General features: G+C 43.7%; 1 protein-coding gene across 1 annotated transcript in view; it reads left to right on the forward strand.

Annotated features, from left to right (window-relative positions):
- Positions 1–354: 354 nt before the first annotated feature.
- Positions 355–26,182, forward strand: part of LOC126272290 (uncharacterized) — a 369,363-nt gene continuing 343,535 nt past the window's right edge. Inside the window, exon 1 of the mRNA XM_049975054.1 lies at positions 355–715. The gene's annotated coding sequence lies outside the window, so the exon portion shown is untranslated. The remainder of the gene's footprint in view (positions 716–26,182) is intronic.

Consider the following 26,182-nt stretch of genomic DNA (forward strand, 5'->3'; position numbering starts at 1 on the left):
ATAAATGCGATATACGTTTGGTGGGAGTCCTATGAGTAAGACACTGGACTCGCATTCGGGAGGACGACGGTTCAATCCCGTCTCCAGCCATCCTGATTTAGGTTTTCCGTGATTTCCCTAAATCGTTTCAGGCAAATGCCGGGATGGTTCCTTTGAAAGGGCACGGCCGATTTCCTTCCCAATCCTACCCCGAGCTTGAGCTCCGTCTCTAATGACCTCGTTGTCGACGGGACGTTAAACACTAACCACCACCACCACCACTCCTATGACTAAGACTGAACAGCGGAGAGTCACTATCTGTTTGCGGTGACGCTGTACGTGCTTGCAGCGTGGCAACTGACGGGGGGGAACCACAACGCCGCGTGTCCTACGGCCAAGGTCAGCGACGCATCAGCTGCGCGCGCAATCCCGCACGTGTCCTTGCAGTCAGCTGAGGTGCTCCTTTATCTGGGGCCCCGTTTGACGTACGGTTCGTGTGCCTCGCGCCTCACTTGACACTGTTCGATGCGAACGACGCAGTTCATTCGTGACATCTTATCGATAGTGACTTCTGTTGCGGTCACGTGTACCCGGGAGAGCCGCCGTCACGCACCTACGATTCAAAACGCTGCGGGCGATAAAGAAATTTCATCGCATGTAACTGAATGTGTCGCTTAGAGCTTCCGCCTTGGAGGCAGCGCACTGACATTGCGCTGTAGAAGAACAAGCCTTCAAGGTATGAGCGTTTATCCTACTCAGTCGTAAGTGTACTTTATTCTTGCAGAGTTGTTTAACCTTCTGTTGCTAGCACGGATGAAACTCATCATCCACACGACTTTCCCGCTCTGGTTTGTCTGACTGGGCTGAATTGAGTTCGCGCCATTTTCAGTACTTTTCCGTTCACTCCATCCGTTAACTTTAGCTATCATTGGCTTTCGGTTACGCAAGTTTGATTGTGAATGAATCATTATTATAGCTTGGAAGACACTGGTCGTGCGTGCGAGTTCTACTGCTACAATGTGAGACCAAGTAAATAAATAGAGCTTCTTCGAATTCATGTCGGTTTAATACAAAAGGTCTCTTTTGCAGCCAAGACTGTTCATATCTTTATAACTTTACTGCTTTCCAACTTCCATGTGCGTATTTTAAGGCATATCGAAACTAATAACAGTTAATAAATTCTTACCTAGAATGCTTATAATGTAAATATTCTGCATATTTTTAGTTTGCGGAATAAATGTAAAAAGTAAAAAAAGCCTTGGATAGGGTTTAGCAGAGCTCCGGAGCATGGCTGGAATGGTTCCGCGATCTGAGTGATAAAGGTCCTGATATTGCTGAATCAGAGAACGAGGACTGTGTAAATGAAAGTGATATGGTTCGGGACCAGAATAATAAGTGGCAGGAAATGATTAAATATGAATCATAGCAATAAATAATTCAAGAGGACGTATTCCTTTTAAGAAAAGATAGCACAGCTAAATAGAGGAAAAGAAAATATTCTACCAATGTTAGAACAAGAGTTTGTAATTTATAACTCCTTTCCCTGGACCCAAACCTGAAGCTCGTTACAACACGGATAGAACTATTTGGAAGTTACTTTGGGATTACAATTCCAGCATGTATAAATATTTACATCAAAGAAGTTAGTCGTAACTTTTATAGCCAGATAAATGCTAAAGAAACAGAGCAGAGCTTTCAATGGTTTGTAATATCTATGTGGATCTCTGAGTCGTTCTAGAAAGAGTTAACCAAAATTGTGGAATAACTCAAAGGACAACGCACTTGAACCATGCAAACTTATTCATTAGTGAATACCGATTCAGGTAGAAAATGAGATGTCTGAGACTTGACAGTATCCGTGATAGAGGCGATCGCAGAGGTACTGGAGCTATATACTTGTCAACACTTGCCAAGAATATTTACCACCTGGTGTGGACCTGAGGCGATCGCAGAGGTGCTATGTATTTGTCAACACTTGCCAAGAATATTTACTACCTGGTGTAGACCTATACTTCACTGTATTTATGTATTACGTATATTAAATTTGCGTTTAAATAAAACACTCCTGAAAGCATTGATATATACCGCTCAAGGTCACCAAATACAAAGTTTATGTTGTGGATCACACCCGTCATCCGTGCCGCGTGACCGTGTCGGGAATTATTGCGCGAGCAACGGTGGGTTGAGGCAATTACGGAGCCCTATGGTGTTTTACGGTTGTACTGGCCACTTTCCAGCTGAGCTGTCCTAAACTCTGTATACTCAAAGAAAGAAAATATTTGATATGGTGTTTGCGTTTTTTTTATATAACTGTTTGCAAGTTTAATATTACACCTTGTTCATTTAGTCTTCATGTAGTTTTTCCAACCTGCCTTACGTCGAATTTAGGATTTACTAAAATCATTTTTACGCTATAAGTACCAGAAATTTATTCCATGATTTTTTCTACAGTAAATTTTCACACTGCGAGAATAAATTAGTGGGAAAGTGGCGTTGATTTGTTTCACTACAGTTTCCATCTAAATACATACTCTGCAAACCAGTGGGAAGTACGTGGGAGAGGGTACTTGCCAGTGTACCACTTTTTATGTATTCTCGTCGTTCCATTCACGTACGCATCGCACGAAGGATGATTGAATACATTAGTAGCCATCGTAATTACTGTTGTAATTATTGCTGTCTTGTCTTCGTGGCCTCAACGGATGCGACACGTAAGCGCCTGCAGTCTAGTCTTACATTCCTCATTTAAAGCTGTTTCCCGAAACTCTGTAAGCAACATAAATTTCTGTTAGCGGTACATCCACAACTGTTCCTAATTGAAACTTCAGCTACAGCTGTACGAACTGCAACGGAAGTTTCAATTACGAACGAACATAGGAAGTAGGCTTCTGCGTGTTAGTTGGTTGGTTGGTTTGTGGGATTGAAGGGACCAGACAGCTAGGGCCATCGGTCCCTGCGTGTTAGTTGTCGTATACAGTCAAGCGGTTACCAGTTAAGGTTTTTAGCGTCTCCGCAAAACTCCGTTGCGCGTCAGATCTGTGATCGTTCGTGGTGCCCTTCTTTTTCATTATATTTTCGTTGTTATCATTCAGTTTCTGTGTTAATTCAGATCATATTTTACAACAGATGAGCAACATTGCTTAAAATTCTTGTAGTATACTCAAGAGTGTAATACATCAGTGATTGTTTATCGTAGAATGTTCCCAACAGCTCACTTTGGCGATAGTTCCTCACAACAGTTCTAATTTCATGTCTCCTTTCGTAGCTAGTGTTCTGTTTTCTGAGTTTGTGGATGGCATCGTGAGAAGTTTCTGTCGCTCCGTTTTAAATCACAAGCCGGCCGGGGTGGCCGAGCGGTTCTAGGCGCTACAGTTTGGAACCGCGCGACCGCTACGGTCGCAGGTTCGAATCCTGCCTCGGGCATGGATATGTGAGATGTCCATAGGTTAGTTAGGTTTAAGTAGTTCTAAGTTCTAGGGGACTGATGAACACAGATGTTAAGTCCCATAGTGCTCAGAGACATTTGAACCATTTTTAATTCACAACGTTTTTTCTAATGGTTCAAATGGCTGTGAGCAGTATGGGACTTAACATCTATGGTCATCAGTCCCCTAGCACTTAGAACTACTTAAACCTAACTAACCTAAGGACATCACACAACACCCAGCCATCACGAGGTAGAGAAAATCCCTGACCCCGCCGGGAATCAAACCCGGGAACCCGGGCGTGGGAAGCGAGAACGCTACCGCACGACCATGAGATGCGGGCGTTTTTTTTTCTGAAAGTTTTTTGTACCATTGAGCTGATTGGTTCAAATGGGTCTGAGCAGTATGGGACTCAACTGCTGTGGTCATCAGTCCCCTAGAACTTAGAACTACTTAAACCTATCTAACCTAAGGACATCACACACATCCATGCCCGAGGCAGGATTCGAACCTGCGACCGTAGCAGTCGCACGGTTCGGGACTGCGCGCCTAGAACCGCGAGACCACCGCGGCCGGCTCCCAGTGAGCTGATGATTGTGCCACTGTCAGGCGGATTTTTCATTGTTCCTCGCTTTGCCTGCTAGCGTTTGTTCGTCATGTGACCCTAAACAACCAGAAGCATCAGATTCACTCTGCTACCTGTTTTCCAAGTACTTACCACTTGGTATCCTGCAACTATAAAACACGAGATAAAGTGTGGTTCAAATGGCTCTGAGCAAAAAATGTTCAAATGTATGTGAAATCATATGGGGCTTAACTGCTAAGATCATCAGTCCCTAAGCTTACACCTAACCTAAAGTAACCTAAGGACAAACACACACACACACACACACACACACACACACACACACACACACACACACACACATGCCCAAGGTAGGCCTCGAAGCTCCGACGGGACGAGCCGCATATTCCATGACTGCAGCGCCCTAGACCGCTCGGCGGCTCTGAGCACTATGGGACTTAACGTATGAGGTCATCAATCCCCTAGAACTTAGAACTACTTAAAACTAACTAACTGAAGGACATCACACACATCCATGCCCGAGGCTGGATTCGAACCTGCGACCATAGCGGTCGCACGGTTCCAGACTGAAGCGCCTAGAACCGCTCGGCCACACCGGCCGGCAGACGAGGTGTGGACAGTTTGCGATTCTCCTAGCGGAGGAATACACTTTGAACATTTTACCCTTATCAATTCATAGATTAATATTGCTGTAGCGACATTGTTCTTAGCTCCGGTTATATCTCAGGAAGATCAGTTACATAATTTGTTCTTGGCAATACTCGTTTAGTATCTATATTTAGTATTGTCATATTATTAAGGTGGGTTTGGACGTTTGGACTTAGCCGGATGTTGTGGCAGAGCGGTTCTAGGCGCTTTTGTCGGGAAACGCGCTGCTGCTACGTTCGCAGGTTCTAAGCCTGCCTCGGAAATGGATGTGTGTGATGTCCTTAGGTTAGTTAGGTTTGAGTAGTTCTAAGTCAAGGGGACTGATGACCTCAGATGTTAAGTCCCATGGTGCTTAGAGCCATTTGAACCATTTGAACGTTCGGACTTACAAAAACTGAATAGTTTTAGCGGTGCTAGTTTGTAGTACACGAGCTGGGAGACATATGCCAGATTCTGAAAATTATTAGAGACGCAGGACAAATGAGCAATTGGTTGGTGCAATAACGCCTGGCCGGGATGTTTCTCGGGTTTTTAAGCTGGCGAAAGGATTTACGTCGTTTACTCATATAGGGAATTTCCTTCTGCCTACATTTCCCTGAAAAGCGCTTCCCCAGTGACTGGAATCGTGGGAAAATTAATTTGGACTTGAAGCGGTGCTGCCTCAGATTATAGCGTCAGAATTGTCCCTAGTTAGTATGTTGTGAATCACCTGACCAACTTTAAGTACTGTAGTTAATCCGTTCACGTAGTACTGAAGGGGCAGATATTCCAACTAATACCTTGAATCAGTTCTACAGAGTTATGAAGAGACGCAGTGTTTTACTCACTTTTTCTATATGCATTCATTATTCTTTTTCCTGCACTTTTTTCTTGCGTAAAGTGTAAGAGATTTTGAAGTATTATAATTGTCTTCGTTTTACGCTGTTAAATCCTTCCATGTCGTGCGACTTCTTTATAACCCGCAAACTTGTTTCTCTTCACAGCTATTAGAAAACCGTTATGGTTCCAGCAATCGTCAGCACTTCCTTTCGACGGATAGCTGCCGAGGTACTTTCGTGTCCAAAGAACATAATTTATAATCCAAGTCTTCAACGTTATTCCCGTGTGCTGATTCGGTAATAGTGGCCGTATTTTGTGACAGACTTGTGATGGATCACACAGTGTGGATATATTCTAGTATGAGGATTTGCAGGGTATACCAGGAGGAATGGTCAGTATTCAGGGAAATGAGAATTTAGCTGTGAGCATTTCTTCAGTTTCGATACTGTGAAACAAATCTCTTCTACTGCAAGCTCTTGGCTCTCCATATTTTGGGAGGAGGTGGTATGAACATAAAAAAGTGCTAATATCCATTAAGATACGCTTTGTAGAGTCTATGTCCACTTGACATTTTAGCTTTGCATGACCATCTCTGTCATATACCTTAACACTGACTATTCCTCGTGCGACACCCTGTATTCGCAGCCGAGTATCAAATTAACGGCAGAATATCTGTCCTCTGACGATTGGTGTGGTTTTACAGACCTATCATATAATTTCGTAATGGAAAGTATAACACTGCGAAGCACCGGTTTGACACTTGATGTTCATGATGTAACATGCATTAAATAGCTGAACTTCCATACTTTTCGGAATAGATGTCCAACCACATACACAACTTGCCGTGCCTAATACGATATAGGAAAGACGTTGATATTCAAAACAGCTTCCAATCTTCTCCGAATCGGTAAAGAGAGGTCCTGCATGGTTTGAAACGAAATCTTCTTCCTGCAACTTAGTGGCAAGTTCTGTCAACGACGAAGGAGGTGGATAGTGATCACACACCATTGTTCTAACGCAGAGCACAAAGACTCAACAGTATTGTGACCTGGTGACTGTGGTGGGCAGCGGAGATGCGACCGTCATCCTTGAGCTCACAAGACCCGTCCTGGAGGATGAGAGTTGTGTGAACAGGGGCCCTGTCATCTTGAAAAACAGCATTACCATTGGAGAATAAACATTGTAACATGCTGACAGAGTTCACTAGGGCGTTTCAGTTGCGTTATGTTTTTTGCAGCTATGTTCAACTTACGTTTCGTCACAGATCTTTTTAATGACTGTCCCTTGCGATCACGCAACACACAACTTCGTCCGCGGCACAAAGACTCAACAGTATTGTGACCTGGTGACTGTGGTGGATAGAGGATAACGTCTTCCTGTTTTCTTCGTGTGCGGTCTAATTCTTCCATATGGTGCCTCTTGCAACATCAAACACTTCTGCTGCCTTGGTTACAGTAACACACAACATACGATCACCAACAATTAGTCACTGTTTGAATTCATTTAGCCTCGGTAGTGACGTTGATTTCGGTTTTTTATCCGAAGTCCCGATTCAGAAAGCTGCTGACACCTGACACTGATCGGTCCTCCTACCGATTTTTCGACAACTGTACCGAGTGGTTTTGAATTTCGATATCACCCTCTCCTTCGGTTTGGTGTGGTTTATTTACACCTAGAATTTGCTATGTTAAACATACTGAGTGGTTTCAGCTTCGGATTTAGTGATTTTGTTACTGAAGAATCACCATGCCGTGTCTGGGTGGTAAGTGAGTTCATAATAGTCTATTTTCCCTTGTTAAAAATATGGTTTGTGTTGTTGTTACTGTAAATGATTATAACATAAAAAACAGTTTCGGTCAATATTCTCACAAAATACCTGTTATATTTACGTAATTAAAAGTTTAAAAATAATTAAATTTCGAAAGGTCGGCTCTGCATACGTATATCTCATGAGTCTTAGCTGAAATTACTAATGTCTTCGCGAATTCTTTTCCGCAAATGCTTCACTTATTAACTTTCGAAACTCGTTTGAGACTTGTAAGTAACAATGCTAAGGAATTTACGCCTTACGCCCGCATCATTCGGCAACAAAGTCAGCCTGCGCCTCTCTCGAATGGAATTATATAAAACGAGGCACGCGAGTTGTAGTAGCGTTGGTGGTAATGTGACGAGGGTTCGCATGCCGCTGGATGCGAAATACATCTTTTCTTCTTCGTGTTTGCAACACATTCTGAGACTTTGTTAATCGTCCAAGTTCAGCATTTTTCTGAAGTATTCGTTGTAAGTTACACGTAAGAGCGCGCTTTCTCAGTAACGAGTGTCTCCGATTTCGTGACTTCCATAGGATTAAGGAGTGAAAGATGAAATTACTGTGCGTGAAACAACTGACAGTGATATTTATACTTCTTTTTCTCACAAATAATTCACCATTTTTTAAGAATACATAGCGATTTCCGAGAGTGTCGTCAGACAGGAATCTAAGAGCACAACGTAAATTAAGCGAGTGTAACTAGTAGCTATCACCTTTATACTCTAGCTTGTCACAAGTATTTATCTGCGACCGAATCCTTAACAATAGTAGACAGAGATAAAAGATTCCCGCCACAATATTTTCAGATTATAACACCATATATGAAACATTTTGATTAATCAGAGGCATGCTATAAACTACAACGAACTTCTGCACTCGCCACACGTCCCCGAAAAGATGATTTTTTAAATTTTGTTTTTATGAACCAAATCGTTAGTGAATCATATAGGGAAGTATGCTACTTCATCATTTGGATCTGCAATAGCGGGTTACAACGGCATTCTATGTATCTTCCTATTCTTTGACAATCTCTTAAACACTTTTTCGGGTTCGTGGAGACATGTTCTTCGCAACTAACTGAAGGAAGTTTATTCCCATACGCTTTTCGCTTCTTTTATTTGTGAAGCATCATCACGAGCAAAGGAAGCGAAACACATGTGGCAATAAACCAACTACCTTCAGTAACTTGTGTAGACAGAACGTACCTCACTAATTTTGAAGTAACTAAGAAACGACGTCCCGGGTTCGATTCCGGGCGGGGTCAGAGATTTTCTCTGCCTCGTGATGGCTGGGTGTTGTGTGATATCCTTAGGTTAGTTAGATTTAAGTAGTTCTAAGTTCTAGGGGAATGATGACCATAGATGTTAAGTCCCATAGTGCTCAGAGCCATTTGAACCATTTTTTTTTTAAGAAACGACGGGAAACGAAAAAATGGCGAATTTTTCCGGTGTTTATATAGATGTACTTGTAGAAGGTGATACTACACTCCACACCTAACTCATATTCCGAAACATAAAATCCAAAAGAAGATGTAGATGTGAATGAGAATAAAATGACATAATGTGACATTTACGACAGTGTGCAGAACTCAGTCAATTTCCTATCGTTATTATGCACTCATGGAAGGACGTGGTCGAAGATACACTCCTGGAAATTGAAATAAGAACACCGTGAATTCATTGTCCCAGGAAGGGGAAACTTTATTGACACATTCCTGGGGTCAGATACGTCACATGATCACACTGACAGAACCACAGGCACATAGACACAGGCAACAGAGCACGCACAATGTCGGCACTAGGACAGTGTATATCAACCTTTCGCAGCAATGCAGGCTGCTATTCTCCCATGGAGACAAACATAGAGATGCTGGATGCAGTCCTGTGGAACGGCTTGCCATGCCATTTCCACCTGGCGCCTCAGTTGGACCAGCGTTCGTGCTGGACGTGCAGACCGCGTGAGACGACACTTCATCCAGTCCCAAACATGCTCAATGGGGGACAGATCCGGAGATCTTGCTGGCCAGGGTAGTTGACTTACACCTTCTAGAGCACGTTGGGTGGCACGGGATACATGCGGACGTGCATTGTCCTCTTGGAATAGCAAGTTCCCTTGCCGGTCTAGGAATGGTAGAACGATGGGTTCGATTACGGTTTGGATGTACCGTGCACTGTTCAGTGTCCCCTCGACGATCACCAGAGGTGTACGGCCAGTGTAGGAGATCGCTCCCCACACCATGATGCCGGGTGTTGGCCCTGTGTGCCTTGGTCGTATGCAGTCCTGATTGTGGCGCTCACCTGCACGGCGCCAAACACGCATACGACCATCATTGGCACCAAGGCAGAAGCGACTCTCATCGCTGAAGACGACACGTCTCCATTCGTCCCTCCATTCACGCCTGTCGCGACACCACTGGAGGCGGGCTGCACGATGTTGAGGCGCGAGCGGAAGACGGCCTAACGGTGTGCGGGACCGTAGCCCAGCTTCATGGAGACGGTTGCGAATGGCCCTCGCCGATACCCCAGGAGCAACAGTGTCCCTAATTTGCTGGGAAGTGGCGGTGCGGTCCCATACGGCACTGCGTAGGATCCTACGGTCTTGGCGTGCATCCGTGCGTCGCTGCGGTCCGGTCCCAGGTCGACGGGCACGTGCACATTCCACCGACCACTGGCGACAACATCGATGTACTGTGGAGACCTCACGCCCCACGTGTGGAGCAATTCGGCGGTACGTCCACCCGGCCTCCCGCATGCCCACTATACGCCCTCGCTCAAAGTCCGCCAACTGCACATACGGTTCACGTCCACGCTGTCGCGGCATGCTACCAGTGTTAAAGACTGCTATGGAGCTCCGTATGCCACGGCAAACTGGCTGGCACTGACGGCGGCGGTGCACAAATGCTGCGCAGCTAGTGCCATTCGACGGCCAACACCGCGGTTCCTGGTGTGTCCGCTGTGCCGTGCGTGTGATCATTGCTTGTACAGCCCTCTCGCACTGTCCGGAGCAAGTATGGTGGGTCTGACACACCGGTGTCAATGTGTTCTTTTTTCCATTTCCAGGAGTGTATTTGAACAGTATTACGTACTCTTAATCACATGTCCATGTAGCATGCTAGCCGCTTCGAGTTCGTGTCACTGTGGCGCTGCAATGCGCATGTGTGGATTTGAGGCAGATTGCTTTTGATTCGCTGGCGCGAGGAGAACTGTCAACAGCGTTTCCGTTCGCTAGGACCGTTCGGCATCGCCTTCGAAATGGGTACAGAATAATGTTGGGGCTCGCTTTCAAAAACAAGACCGTTCGCTGCTCTCGCGTGCCGAACCGATCTGAAAAATGGTGGAAAGATACAAAATAGGGCCCGCTGACCATGACTGGCCCTTGCAACGTGTTGAGCGCAGCTTACAAGCTCGGCTAGCACCTGAATTTATGTTCAAGCATATGTTTCACGTGATGTGCCTTAATTTTCGTCCAGCCCCTGTAAGCATGAAGTAGCATCCTGATCGGTACGAATACAGTATTTTACCAGATGTAGGATGGAAGCAGACAGCTTCTGAATATCATCATGGTGAAGTTCTTGCCATGTCATGCTGGAGACTGGTGTGGAAGTATACGTCTTCCCATTGCATATTAGACATACTCTATGAACAGAAAATTAGCGGGCCAAGCAGACTAGTCAAGAATTCATTCATTTTTCAAATTTTTTTGGTATGAAATTGCACTACCCTGCTGGAATATACCATTTGGTACTATTGTCAGCAAGGCTGCGACAAACAAGGTATTGCTATTCTTGTCAGATAGTGGCGAATACTGAGCCTCTTATAAGTAATTACCAAGTCAGTGCTCTTACCACATCCAACAGCTAGCCAAACTGGGATTGCAGGAGGTGAAGTGTTTTGGGTCACGACAGTAGCTGCTTGGTTCAGATGGCTCTGAGCACTATGGGATTTACTTTCTGCCCGCATCTCGTGGTTGTGCGGTAGCGTTCTCGCTTCCCGCGCCCGGGTTTCTGGGTTCGATTCCCGGCGGGGTCAGGGATTTTCTCTGCCTCGTGATGGCTGGGTGTTGTGTGTTGTCCTTAGGTTAGTTAGGTTTAAGTAGTTCTAAGTTCTAGGGGACTGATGACCATAGATGTTAAGTCCCATAGTGCTCAGAGCCATTTGAACCATTTAATTTCTGCGGTCATCAGTCCCCTAGAACTTAGAACTACTTAAACTTAACTAACCTAAGGACATCACACACATCCATGCCCGAGGCAGGATTCGAACCTGCGACCGTAGCGGTCGCGCGGTTCCAGACTGTAGCGCCTAGAACCGCTCGACCACCTCGGCCGGCCTGCATGGTTCAAATGGCTCTAAGCACTAGCATGTGGGCTGTAAAATCTCCGTAACACACGTAATGTTCTTCCTGCTGCACATAGTGAAACAGCCAAAACAAGCCTCCCCACGCATATCCTTTACGAGTAAATATTAGAGGATCGAATTTGCTCATTTTCAAGCGTATGCAAGTACGTTTTAACGTTTGTAGCTGCCGAATTATCGCACTTGTTGTAACTGTAGGCAAATACTTTTTTCGGTGATGTTGCAAACAGACTTCGATGAAGACTTTAGTGACACAACTCGTTCTGGAACTTGGTTCAATAGTAACAAGGAAACAGAAGCATAAGTAGCGGTAAAACACCACAAGTTCCTATTTGCAGTTTGAATGCGCGATTGGAATCAGACAAATGGGTGCAGAGAGAATACCACAGTCCAACATTTCATGTTTTCTACATACATCAGTCCATCAAAGCCTTAATGACAATGACTTACATTGCCCTTACAGCTCTCCGAATGCTGTGTACAAGAATAGCAAATTGATGTGGTGTTTCTATGCAAGATTTTGTCTACGGATGAAGTACAGTTTACAAAACATGGGCAAATCAATCTGCATAATATACACTGCTGGTCAGTAGAAAATTTACGTTGGGTGAGAGAAGTGCGTAAGTAACTATTATGGCTTATTAATGGTGCGCTTTCGGACGTTGAATCGAGTTGTTAATTAAAATATTCTACTAAACGTCGCAAAGCACACCCAGAAATCCTGAGACATCACAACGACCTTGGTTTGTCAACAAGTGATGTTGCCTTTGTGGTAATCACACCATTGTTCACTACCCCGTTTTTGGGACTCCAACCACTTGGCATAATGTAATTCAACCAACATGACTGTTGTCTCTACCGTCTGCGCTGGTATTTAGAGAACTTTGCACTATCGCATTTCGAGTTTGTTCGATCAGTTGTTCGGTAAACATAGGCTGGCCGGCATGTCCACGAATATTAAACAATCCGTACTATAATTTGTGAGGAAATTTAAAACAAGCTATCTACAAGGAAACTCTGATGTTCCTGAAGTGAAATGCCAAATAAGATTGACCTGTGCTGCGACAAATACAAGACGAAATTGAACGTACAGCATTGTCTGTCTGGAATGACTATTTAAGCGTTTATCAATCAATACTCAGGTCAACATTCCGCTTGATATAACATTTACTCTAATAAAGGATCAGACCGCACCTCAGTTGTTTGTTTGAATTTTGTACAGCGTGGAGATGTCTGTGCGACGTCGTCTCTGACAGCAGAAGTACGATTTACGGGGCTGTTATATCGTTCTACGAGTATCTTATCACGATCTATAGCTGTTGTACCTCTAAAGGTTAATTCCAATGCCACAGAAAAGATTATATAGTTCCACTAAAGAGAAACTTAGTCAGTTTCATACCACTTTCTTTTCTTTTTTTTTTTTTTCTGTTTTTTCTTTTTTTTTTTTTTTTTTTTTTTTTGAGAACTGGAAGAACTACATTGGCGCCCTACCATGGTGACCAACACAAGAAGTGTTGGAATTCATGAATCACAGGATACGGGACTCTGGTGTTGTCCGTACATCTGCGTGGTGCGATCACCCACCAATGTGCTCCCATCGAGGACATAGTTGACAGAAAGCGAGTGAAGGGTAGCGGGTTTACGGCAGAGGGGAGAAAAGTACTACGGCAAGCGCCGTGGTGGGAAGAAAAAGAAAAAGGAAAAGCTCTGCGAGAGCGTGGGCAGGTAACAGTGCTACTAGTGGATTCGTGCCAGCAGCGACAGTGTATGTGTGGATATTGGGAAATGGCCTCCAACGAACGAATCTCCTGGGCCAGTTGCAGAGTCAACGTTCCAATAACTTACCAAGTCGTCATAAGAGTGGTGAATCGAATTATGAAATTTGCCGCTCGGTGTGTAGAGCCGTGTGCGGTTGGTTTGTCTCGTGTTTGCGGATTCCCTGCCTGTGCCGACTAATTGTATGAGGTTAAGTGGCGGTGGCAGTCAGATCTACAGTAGCTTACGGGTTCATCATTGTTTATGTGCTTAATTTAAGCCTCTCATACATGCTTTATTTTTCCTTAAGGTAAAGTGGTCTGGGCGGTTATGCTTTCACCTGTGGTTTTGATCACAGTTCCGCAGATTAAGGATCAAGCTATGATTGAGTGTCTCGAGTTCCTTTAGAGTCGTGCGGCGATTTTTTTGAATACATCCATTAGAATTTCGAGGTGTATTTCAGTACGTAAGTCTGCGGTACGTCTAAATTTCGGGGTATTGTTTATCACCTGTAAAACCTTGTTATGTATGACCTGCAGGTGCGTAGAGGTATTGGAGCTGCGTAACCCCAGACTGGAGCTGCGTATCTCGTGAGAGGTATGATATTGTCATATACATAGATCGCAGGATCTTCCTGTTCACTGTCCTTTGCCTGTTACGCGTGAAGTACTGCTGTTTAAGCCTCGCGTGTGCTTTATTGGCAACGTGTTGTATGTGGTCGGCGTCGTTCCCCCTCCCCCTCCGCCATGCGAGTTCTCTATTCAATCAGACACCGAGGCGTCTGACTTTTCACTGAAACGTATAGGTCGTGTGCGTAGAGTTCTGTGTACAGTGTTGATGTTTCAGCAGTTGCCTCGGTCTGCGTGTGAACAGAACTGCCTCGTGTTAGTCGATATTTACCTCGATAATCCATTTCTCGACGAGGGCTGACAGTTTTGAGTGCTATCTTTAGATTGAGTTAATTTTTTATCATTTCCAGCATCGCTTTAGGATGTCTGTGTCATCTGCGTAGATGGCAACCATCATGTTGCTGGAAATCAGTTAATCAGAGCTTAAAGAAGACGCGCGCAAGGTGTCGTCTCAGGTTATTCCGGCCGGAATACCATCTGGTGAAGATGTTTTTCTCCCTGTATGTCGGTGTCAAAACTTCTGTTAATGACTAATGAGGGTATCAGACATAAGAGTCCGTCGGGGAAACCAGCGTTACTGAGTTTACGGATGAGGCAGTTGTGCTCGAGACGGTCGGAGTCTTTGTCGATGTCCAGAAACATAGCCTCTATCGCTGGTGTTGTAGCTTACATGTTTCTACTACGTGGAGTTGTTGGCTTGTAGTATGGTGATTCCTAAAGCCGAATTGCTCCGGGATCATGGCGACATTGTTGATGCAATACTTAGTGAGTCGTTTTACAATCACATTCTCAACAATCTTATAGAGCGAGCTCAACAGGCTAATGTGTCGTTAATTTTGTGGTAGGGAGTGGTTTTTCCCTGGGTTTCTGAACGTCAGGATCTTCACCTTGCAAAAGGGAGGGACATGTTGTTGACAAAGGATGGCATTCGTGATGTGTGTTCAGTATTCTTCATCTACACCTACACACATACTCCGCATACCACTGCACGGTGCGTGGCGGAGGGAACCCTGCATTTCCTTTTCTGCTCCACTCTCAAATAGGGGGAGGGAAAAAGACTGTATAGAAGCCTCCATAAGAGATCTAATTTCTTTAATCTTATCTTTCTGATCTTCACGCGAAATCTACGTTAGTGCAGTAGAGTTGCTCTTCAGTCAGCTTCAAATGCCGGTTCTCTGAATTTTCTCTTTGGTGTTCCTCAAATCCCGAAGAATCTCTGGTTTTCCCCTTATGAGACTATATCCACAAGTCCCCAAACTCTGGAACAGTACTCAAAAATGAGTCGCAGTAGTGATTTATACGTGGTCTCCTTTACAGCTAAATCACACTCTCCTAAAATGCTCCCAATTAACCGAAGTCGACAATTCGCCTTGACTACAGGAGTCCCTACACGCTGATTCCATTCCATATTCTTTTGAAGCGTTACGCTTAGATGTGCCTGTGTGAAGCAGCATACTATTAATGCTGTATTACAACATTAGGAGTGATTTTACTACTCGTCTCCATTAACTTACATTTTTGTACATTTAGAGCTAGCTTCCATTTATCACACCAACTACAGATTTTGTCTAAGTTACCTTGTATGCTCCTAGAGTCACTCAACAACGATACCTAGTCACACACCATAACATCGTCAGCAATCAGCTGCAGACTGATGCTTAAACTGTCCGCCAGAGCATTCTTATGGACAGAAAACCGTCTTAAGGACACGGTTCTGGTACTATAATGGCCAGTAGCTTTCTTAGCTGGGGTGTGTTTAATAGCTCATGTGATTTCATGTGTGCTGGTACGTCTCATTTCGCTGCTCGTGGGCTGGGCTACAAGTCGCGTAACCTACTTGTCCGCTACGAGTGTGAATACCGGGTGTGAGGGAACCAGTTTCGTTGTGAAATACGCTGCTATCTATCATATAACCTATACTTCAACAGAACAAATAGTCCTGCTAATGGGAAAGCCACGTATAACAGTATTATACGTGGAATTGTGCATATAGCATAATGTTACTCCTTTTATAGGATATGACCGTGACGTATGACAGTTAATTCCTTTACTTAAGAGTTTCCGAGGTGTTAGAAAGAAACCCAGTAAAACGGAATAAAACTGATGCGCGGATATTTCTGTACCAAGTTCATTAAGTGGTTTGTCTAATGGAGTTGTGGTTTCCAGCCTATTTAAACAAAGAAATGGTTAAGTTTCAGAAAAGCACGAGAAGAAAATTTGTCTTACTTTTCTGCTGTGTCCTAGTATAACTCGATAAATGAGTATAACTTTGAGAATATACTTCTGAGAAACACACAGGATTCCTTTAGCTACTACACCCATATATATATATATATATATTCTAGAATACCTTAGGTTTTAGTCATTACTATGTGCAGACATAATCTGGCCAGGTGGTATTGGCATTCAGTATACCCAACAAATTAAATACTTTTCTGTCATTCAGTATTGATACTTTGTCATTCAGTATTGATACCTAACCATACTTCAGTGTTACTGAGATACATTACTGAATTTCGTTTATCAGATTTACTTGGAAGAATTAAACACCCGGAAAGGACCATATATAGCTGAATGATTAAAACAAATAACATGGTGAACATTATTTGAAGACAATGATTATCCAAAAATGTCAGTTTTTCATTAATGGTTCACGCTTGCACAATTCTAATTATACTATCCGTAACATGTTGGCTGTAGGTGTTAGGAGTGGCGGACAGTAATGCGGCTACACTGCCCATGGTACAGGGTAAAAGTTTCTTGAAGATGGGTAATTAATTCTTCTTGTCTTCGTTTTAACGCCCATTACATAGCGCAACAACTAGTACCAGAGCCATACTAATTCAGCAGTCGCCATCGGAGGATATTGTGCAATTTCGAGCCACGGCATCGCCTGTTCCGTGTGAGTGCTGCCTTTTTTCACTGCTGCCTACAGACTGTGTCTCCCCGTTCCCGCTCGCTGTAATAGGTATCACGCTGTGTGAAAACCAATGGAGAATTTCTAAACAGTAAAAGTTTTTCTCGCAGTAAAATGCGTTATCGAAAAATAAGAACAATGGGCTATCTGGTGGTTTTAATAAAAACTTTATAAAGTCAAAGCGGAATTTTTTGCCCCCATATAAAAATGTTCGAACAGTTTTTGCCGCTGGAGCTTTTACTCGTGAGTTCCAATCTGGGTTGTTTGAGACAAGTTCTCCAGCGGTGATTACTCGCGATTCTATGTTGAGTATGGTGCTGATATAGCGTGTTGTAATGATATTTGGCGGTTTGTATGGCGATACCATTGCGGTGAAGGTTCCGTTGAAATTTTCCGACTTTGTCTGTTGGCCACGGCTTCCTATATTCCGAGTTTTGGAGCTCTACGTTTGCGTGTCCTCTGTCTTCGTGGACGATGACTGCTGTCCCACCTCCTGCCCTGTCGCCTGGTCGGTCGGTACAATACACGCAGTAGCCTCGGATATGAAGCTGCTTGTGCGGTTTTAATAGTATCTCGTACGCAACAGCAATCCATATGCCTTTCTGCTCCTTGAACGCAACTAATTCAGTCCATTTGTGGTAGATTTCATTCACGTTCCAGAACAGGATCCGTTTGTGTATTATATTATTTGCGTGGGAAACGACGGATGTGGTGTATTATCAATTGAAAAGTGATGAAAACTTAGTGAGAAATTTCTTGGTGGGAGCCAACTCCTTGCCGGGTTCGACTGTAAGCAGCTTCGTGATGAAGGCAACGATCTTGTTAAGACACGTTCCCAATGTGAGATTGCATAATAGTGTTGCCACTAATCCCCCAAGAGGTAGCGTTTTGCCGCGCGGGATTAGCCGAGCGGTCAGAGGCACAGGTGCGGCTGTTCCCGGCGGAGGTTCGAGTCCTCCCTCGGGATTGGGTGTGTGTGTTTGTCCTTTGGATAATTTAGGTTAAGTAGTGTGTAAGCTTAGGGACTGGTGACCTTAGTAGTTAAGTCCCATAAGATTTCACACTAATTTGAACATTTTGGTAGCGATTTGTTTTTATTGGCCTGAGAGTTGTTGAATGTTTGTTATTCGGACGTTGTTTGTTTGTTGGTGCACAGTGCGAGGAATCCTCTTGAGGCAGCGGTTGTGAGGGTGTGGGGCGGCGGCGCTGTCTTTTTACGTGAGCCTGAAAAACTATTTTGGTGGACAGCCTGAAATCGATGGAGAACTTACTGAATATAGTTTCCAGTCTACAAGTCCACAATCTTCTTTTGTTCATTGAAATAAATGTTTCTACTCTATGTATATTAAGTGGGATCGGGAAACGTAGTTATAAATAAAAGTGTTGAGCTCTAACTGACTGATATATTTGATAAATTTTCATACGCACAACATAGTAATATTCCTGATAATAATAACAATAATGACATTAATAATAATAATAATGTCTCTATCCCAAAAGTACTGTGAACAGTGCAGGGATGACCGCTTCGGTAAGTTCCTAGTAAATGGTCTTTCGCCCTGACTTCCGATAATCAAAGTTAATTGCTCGCCACAAAAGTGAAAAATAATATCACCACTTGCCACGCGGCGCACAAACAGCTACTTTCGTGAAATCTGAGAAATACAGAACAGTGTACAGCCCTCGCGAGTTCATTTCCTATTTGTACCGAAACCATGCGTCTAGTTGCAGCCAGGTTGGGACGTCACCCGAGGCAGTGCGTAAGCCGGCGCTTGATTGACGCTGTATGGTAGCCTAGAGCAAAGTAAAGTCAATTCGTGTCATTGCCTCTCAGGCGTATTTATATTTGGGCGCAGTGGACGGCCGAAGGGAACACCTGCCGTCAGTCGTTGTGTTATCAAGTAGCAGCATCTAAATGGCCACTGTCTCGGAAACATATCATTTTACAGCACTGTTGCACATCAATTTACAGTCATTGTAATTTTTGTATGGCTGGAGTTATGCAGACTTCAATCACAGAAAATATTTTGGCTCGCCTACGTATTAACTTTGCCGTCTAGCGTTTTTAGAACGGAACTGATAGTAAAACATGACCTCTCAACAACATCTTTAAGAGATTTTGTGTTGATTGTTATTTACATCAAAGTCTTGGAAACTTTTTATATCTTCTTTATTTAATACATGTAATAAAGTACTGCAGTCAGAAATGGCTGTCATTAATATAACTGATACTTAATCTACTACAAATAAGGACGATTCTGTTCCAAATTTACTTTTCAGTAAATTACTCGAAAACTATTAGAGGTAGCTTAATGAGGTCCCGTAGTTGATGTTTTTATATAAAGCTACATACGAATTTTCATATATTTAAGTCTAATATTTAGCGCTTTAAATTTTTTGTAAAATCACCGATTTTGACTAAAATATTGTTCTGAGCAAGTTGAAACTTCTAATAGTTAAGTTTGACAAAGATTTGCATATTCGGACCAATTTTTGGTTTTCTAGTTTTATTATTTAGCGCCACTTATGTTTTTCTTAAAATGATTTATTTAGGGAAAAATATTCATATTATCACTATGAGATTTAACAGTTTAAACATTAACACTCTGAAGTATATATTGAAGAAATTAGGAAAAGGAATTTTAAATTTTAATTTCATCCTTAGATTGTGGTGCAAAACTTGTATGCCATGCACAGGAGCATGATGATGACATGGCGGTAGTAGCAAGGAACTGAGGTACGTCCCTTCACACCCGCTTGCCTCTGTATGTCTGAAATGATATAGCACTTGTTTCGCCACAGGCGGGTGTGTCGTGTGAGTAATGGTATCTCTGACTGACCTGATTGGCAGCGTTTGGGTGTTCCATCGTTGCTTTGTCTGTTGTGGTGTGGGAGTGTTTCCCTTTTTATTCGATATGTTTCTCCTACTCCTTCTCTGAAGCTCTGTTTGTTTCCCTTGTGTTTGTGCCCCCGTTCTGTTTGTTTGTTTGTTGCATTTCGTGGGTTGAAATTTTTGTGTTCCATGAGTTGTGTCGCTTTTAGTAGCCGGTGTGAACATTGCTTCTGGCGTTGGCTGTGCGGGCTACGTAGCTGTTGCTGTGTGTGTGTGTGTGTGTGTGTGTGTGTGTGTGTGAGTGATTCTCAGCACCTCCTTGTAGGAAATGCACCCACTGTAGTTGGCCATATGTGGTCCATTACAGGTGACACATTTGAGTGTGTCTGTCTGTTTTTGCCTACACTTTTGTGTCTGGTCGTTGGTAGCACATTTGCAGCAGTGAGGTGCCATGTGTGTTGATGCATAACCAAATCATTGGCAACGCTGATCCTGTTGTGGAGCATACAGTTGTTCATGGAATTCTACATTTACAACCACAGTCGTATATTTAGCTGTATCAGCTAACTGCTCAAGGTGATTAGTAGTGGCCCATGTGTTCTGAACTCCCTCACCTTGCTCGTGATGATGCAGTTCAAAACTAGTCTGGTGCGCTCTCTCAATACTGTCGCGTTCGTGGTGTTTATGTCAGTCTGTTTGAACACGTACTGTTGTTTCTTTGTTTTCGTCAACACTGGTGTACAAGACATATTCTACTTCGTTTTCCTTTAGAAATTTTACAAGATTTTTGTAATCTGTTTTGGTAGACACACACAATTCGATGTAATCATATGATAGTTTGGTGTAGAACATGAGTGGGTTGTGCCTACTCACGAGTGTTGCGTTTAGACAACTCAGGTCGTCATAGTTTCGTACCATGACCGGTGGGAATACAGCATTTCTCTGCGCAGCGGCTTGTGTGGTGTTGTGGACTGCCATTGGGTGCATATTATGTATCTTTCCGCCACTGTGCCGATCGTTAAGGTACTCGAGAGCACCGAACGGTCTAGTTTTTAGAGTCCCTGCATTACTGAGTATGCATATCGGTAGCGATACCGTTCGGGTTTAGAGAACCGAAGCGCTGTTGTCGATTCGTGTCGCGCAAGCCAATCAAAAGCAAGCGTCCGCACATCCGCGCATGCGCACTGCAGAGCGCACAGCGCCGCGAACACAAGGCGGTTAGCAGACGACACAGGCGCGCTATTCTTCCAAGTACCGAAAATTGCGTTTACGTTGCCATAACGCATGACGCCGCATTCCATCGAGCTGACGTGCCCGCCTTCATCGCCCTTGCCTCCTCCTTAACAGTATCAGGCGCAGTATATCCATTTCCATGATTCTGAGCTGAAATGCATAAATTGTTTACAGTTTCTCTGACCGCATGCTTCCATGCATGCATAAAAACAATAGCGCATTTGACTGTATTCTGCAGATTGTCGTAAATGCCGCATTGTGTCATCTTATTCTCATTCACACTGACATCGTGTTTTGGATTTTACGTTTCCGAAAATGAATTGGGAATAGTGGGTAGTACCACACTGTACTAATACATATATAAAAAAAACCCTAAAAATTGATTCTGAGAGTTTCAAAGAATAAGAAGATAAACAGAATGTTGTTATAGCTCGCTCCTAGAGATCCAGATGATTAAGTAGCCCAATTCCCTCTATGATATGTCAACGATTTGTGTCTTAAAAGCAAAATTGAAAGAAAAAGCATTTTCGAGTGCTGCTTCAGTTCGTCGAAGTTTATAACATGAATCTCATGAATGAAAATGTTTCGTTTATGGTGCTACAGTCTAAAAATATTACGGAGGAGATGTTTCATCTCTGTCTACTGTGGGTGAGGATAAATACTTTTGACAAGCAAGATTACGAAGGTGACTGCTGCTAGTTACATTCCCAATAAAGTAAGTCGTGCTTTTAGATTCCTGTCTAACCGCATACTCGGAAATCGCTACATGTTCGGAAAAAATGGTGAATTACTTCCGACAACAAAAAATATAAAGGTCACTGTCGGTTGTTTCACTCACAGCAATTTCATCTTCAACAATTTCATATTTCGTCTTTTAAACACACACAAATCACGATAGCATTGCAGAGGAAGTGCGCTCTTACATGTAAGTAATAATGAATATTGCAGAAAAATCTTAACTTACACGAAAAACAATGTCTCAGAAAGTGTTGCTTATATGAACATTAAAAAAAATTGCATCCATCCAAGCGCGAACCTGTGTCCTTTTGTATTGCATTCCCAGGCGCTAACCACTTGGGCACGCCAAGCAACAAACAGGTAATGCTCAATTCTTGTAGTATTGTGTAGAGGAACGTAGGCTGACTTCATTGCCAAACGGTGCTGTGTAAGTAATAAATGCGTGATAGATTGGAAGGTTTCCAATATTAGGTTTCACATAATTGCTTTCTATTGTTACTTGAAAGTGGTTAACACGTTTCGATAATTATTAAGTAAACCATTTGTGGTAAAAAGTACACAAAGGCACTAGTCACGTCAGTTCACACTCATGTAATATACGTAAGCACAGCCGATGTTTTCATATTTAATGATCTTTAAACTTTTATTTGCATGAAAATAACACGTATTTTGAGGGAATATTGACCGAAAAGGTTTTTTTGAAGCAATCATTCACAGTAACAACCTAACCTAACAACATTTATAACAACGGAAAATAGTCTATTATGAACTCACTTTCCAACTGGATGCGTCCTCTGGTGAATCTTTAGTAACACAATCATTAAATTCAAAGCTAAAACCGCTAACTATGTTTAAAATAACAAATTATAGGTGTACATAAACCACAGCTCATCGATCGACAGGGCCAGACCGAAATCCAAAACCTCTCAGTACAGTTGTAAAATTGGTGGGAGGACCGTTCGGTAACAAGTCTCAGAAGCTTACTGAATAGGATATTTCGACACAGAACCGAAAATAACTTCACTACCGAGACTAACCTGCCACACCGATCGGTATGAACGATACAGAATAGTGCCCCTGAGAGGTTGGTGTTGTCCCTTGTGTTGCTGTCCCTAATTTCTAGTCCGTTGGGTGCTGGCACCGAAATTTCGTCGCCGCAGCATGAGTAAGCGGGCTTATCTGTCCGTATGTGGGTTTTCTGTTGCCAGGGTCCCTCCCAGTGTATCTTTTCGAGTTGTGTATTGAAAATAGTATTTTCAGTTGTGATTTGCGTTATGTCTGTGTAAGTTGTGGCGCTTTTGTGATGTTGCCTGCATCGCCTCTGCCTCTTGTAGCGCTTGCCTTTTGCTGTGGTTGAGGTGAGGGAATTCTAACGGGGTGATCCGCCATCTCTGCAGCAATCACAAACTTTATTTAGGGATAACAACAATTGTGATTTTTTAGAAAGCGCAAGTAAATTGTGTAACCCTACGAAGTCGATGGCCCCAGATCAAGAGAACACGGAAAGAAGAGAGTGGCCTACAGTGGTAGGGGTTATCCGCCGTAAACGGGTTCCTGACACTGACACTCCTTATCAAAGAGCGGGAGAGTCCCGCTGAGGAGGTTGCGGGAACTGTGAGTCACGGACTCTTTTTCTCCGCTGACAAATAGAACGCGTTAGCCTAATTTCAATACGACCCTTCATTTTTTAGGAGTCTCGCAGGGATCTGTCGCTGACTCGCTGCATCTGTTCTATCCATACCATAGTCAAAACAGCACCTAGATAATTTTATGTTTGCGCACAGAGCTAAACAAAGTTTTCCATCACCTCATTTCCGACAGTTCCGGAACCTGTACAGTAAATTGGAACAGAGGGCAACATAAACATCATTTCCGTCCTTTTTTATTGCTCATGAAAACCACACATTACACGTTGTACCACCATACAGGGAGACTTTACGCTCCTGTACCTCAAATACCCAGTGGTACGTCCATTTGCTTTGATGCATGCCTGTATTCGTTGTGGCATACTATCCACAACTTCTTCAAGGCACTGTTAGTCCACATTGTCCCACTCAGCAACGGCGATTTCGGTGTAGATCCCTCAGAGTGGCTGGTGGGTCATGTTGTCCGTAAACAGCCCTTTTCAATCTTTCCCAGGCATGTTCGATTGGGTTCATGTCTGCAGAACATGCTGGCCACTCCAATCGAGCGATGCCGTTATTCTGAAGGAAGTCATCCACAATATGAGCACGACTGGGGCGCTAACTGTCGTCCATGAAGACGAATGCCTCGCCAATATGCTGCCGATATGGTTGCATTGTGGGTTAGAGGAAGGCATTCACGTATCGTACAGCCGTTACGGCGCCTTCCGTGACCACCAGCGGCGTGCGTCGGCCCCCCATAATGCCACCCCAAAAAAGCAGGAAATCTCCACCTTGCTTCACTCGTTGGACAGCATGTCTAAGGCGTTCAGCCTGACCAGGTTGCCTCCCAATTCGTCTCCGAAGATTGTCTCGTTGCAACCATATGCAACACTCATCGGTGAAGAGAACGTGATGCCAATCTTGAGCGGTCTATTCGCAATGATGTTGGGCGAATCTGTACCACGCTGCGTATGTCGTAATTGCAAAGATGGACTTCGCCATGGACGTTGGGAGTGAAGTTGCGCATCATGCAACCTATTGTTCCCAGTTTGAGTGGCAACATGACGTCCTGTGGTAGCACGAAAAGCGTTATTCATCATAGTGGCATTGCTGTCAGGGTTCCTCCGAGCCATAATCGTACGTAGCGGTCATCCACTGCAATAGTAGAAATTGGGCGGCCTGATCTAGGCATTTAATCGACAGCTCCTGTCTCTCTGTTTCTCCTCCATGCCCGAACAACATCGTCTTGATTCACTCCGCAACGTCTGGACCCTTCCCTTGTTGGGAACCCTTCCTGGCACTAAGTAACAATGCGGCCGCGACCGAACTGCATTATTGACCGTCTAGGCATGATGAAACTACAGACAACACGAGCCATGTACCTCATTCCTGGTGGAATGACTGGAACTGATCGGCTATCGGACCCTCTCCGTCTAATACGAGCTGCTCATGCATGGTTGTTGACATCTTTGGGCGGGTTTAGTGACATCTCTGAATAGTCAAAGGGACTGCGTCTGTGATTCAATATCCAGTCAACGTCTATCTTCAGAAGTTCTGGGAAGGGGATCATGCAAAAATATTTTTGTGTGTATTGGCAATGGTTTGTCGTTGCAGTTGTACTTCGTATACCACGCTTCAAAAGAACTGCTGGTAGTCTTTCTTGGTGCACAATGTGCTCCGGCCAGAAGTTATTATTCTGTTTGCTACCGCTTGAAACCCATTATCTTTGCAGTTTAGTTCTGCCAGTGCATGTTACATTACATCATCAATCAGGTGCATGACCTCACCTTTCATCCATATGTGTGGTTAGAATGAATCTGATATTCTTGGAAACACACGGTAGTCTTATGTTTAAACGAAAAACTTAGAAGCAACTTCTATTTACGTCGCACATAGGTCGCGATGTAACATATCCTCGAAAAACAGCCTATTGGCTTCTGTCTAGGGCTCTTCGGCCGACGTTCATCTAATGATTTTTCTCATTAGATGAACGTCGGCCGAAGAACCCGAGACAGAAGCCTATAGACAGTTTGTCAACAAGTGGCCACGAAAGCCTTAACAATTTTGTATACGCTCGAAACTTCCGGTTACCAACTATGCGCTATACCAGTTACCGAAGCTGGAACTTTGTCTTTCGTGGGAAACATTCTTACTGATTAAGCTGGCCCATCACTGCTCACTAAACCCCCTGGAAACTTTACTTTTGCCAGTACCTCCGTTCTACTTCCTACGCTTCATGGGAATTCTGCTGCATGTCTTGCGAGAAAGCACTAATGGAAGGAATGAAATGGCGTAGCCACAGTGCTGGATACTGTTTGCAGAATACTTCTTTTCCGCTTCTTTGGACAGTTTAGTGTTTCGAAACTTTGCGTCTAAAACTGTATGCCTGGCCAGAAACATCCTCGTCAGCAAGAATAGGACTTGTTATTCCATTCAGTACCCTATGGTGCAGTACTGAAATACGTCAGCACATTAGGAGCCATGACGGTTGAGTCGATGTACCTTTGCGCAAGTATCCTATTTGCCTCATATGTCAGCAGTGCTCAATTCTTCGGTTGTGATTCAAAATTTTTCAAATGGCTCTGAGCATTATGGGACTTAACATCTGAGGTCATCAGTCCCCTAGAACTTAGAACTACTTAAACCTAACTAACCTAAGGACATCACACACATCCATGCCGGAGGCAGTATTCGAACCTGCGATCGTAGCGGTCCCGTGGTTCCAGACTGTAGCGCCTAGAATCACTCGGCCACTCCGGCCGGCTAGACTGAAAACATTTCATTGCAGGAGAGAGATTTCTAAGACAATAACGGATTGTTTATTTATATA

The sequence above is a fragment of the Schistocerca gregaria genome, chromosome 5, assembly GCF_023897955.1.
Source record: "Schistocerca gregaria isolate iqSchGreg1 chromosome 5, iqSchGreg1.2, whole genome shotgun sequence".
NCBI lineage: Eukaryota > Metazoa > Arthropoda > Insecta > Orthoptera > Acrididae > Schistocerca > Schistocerca gregaria.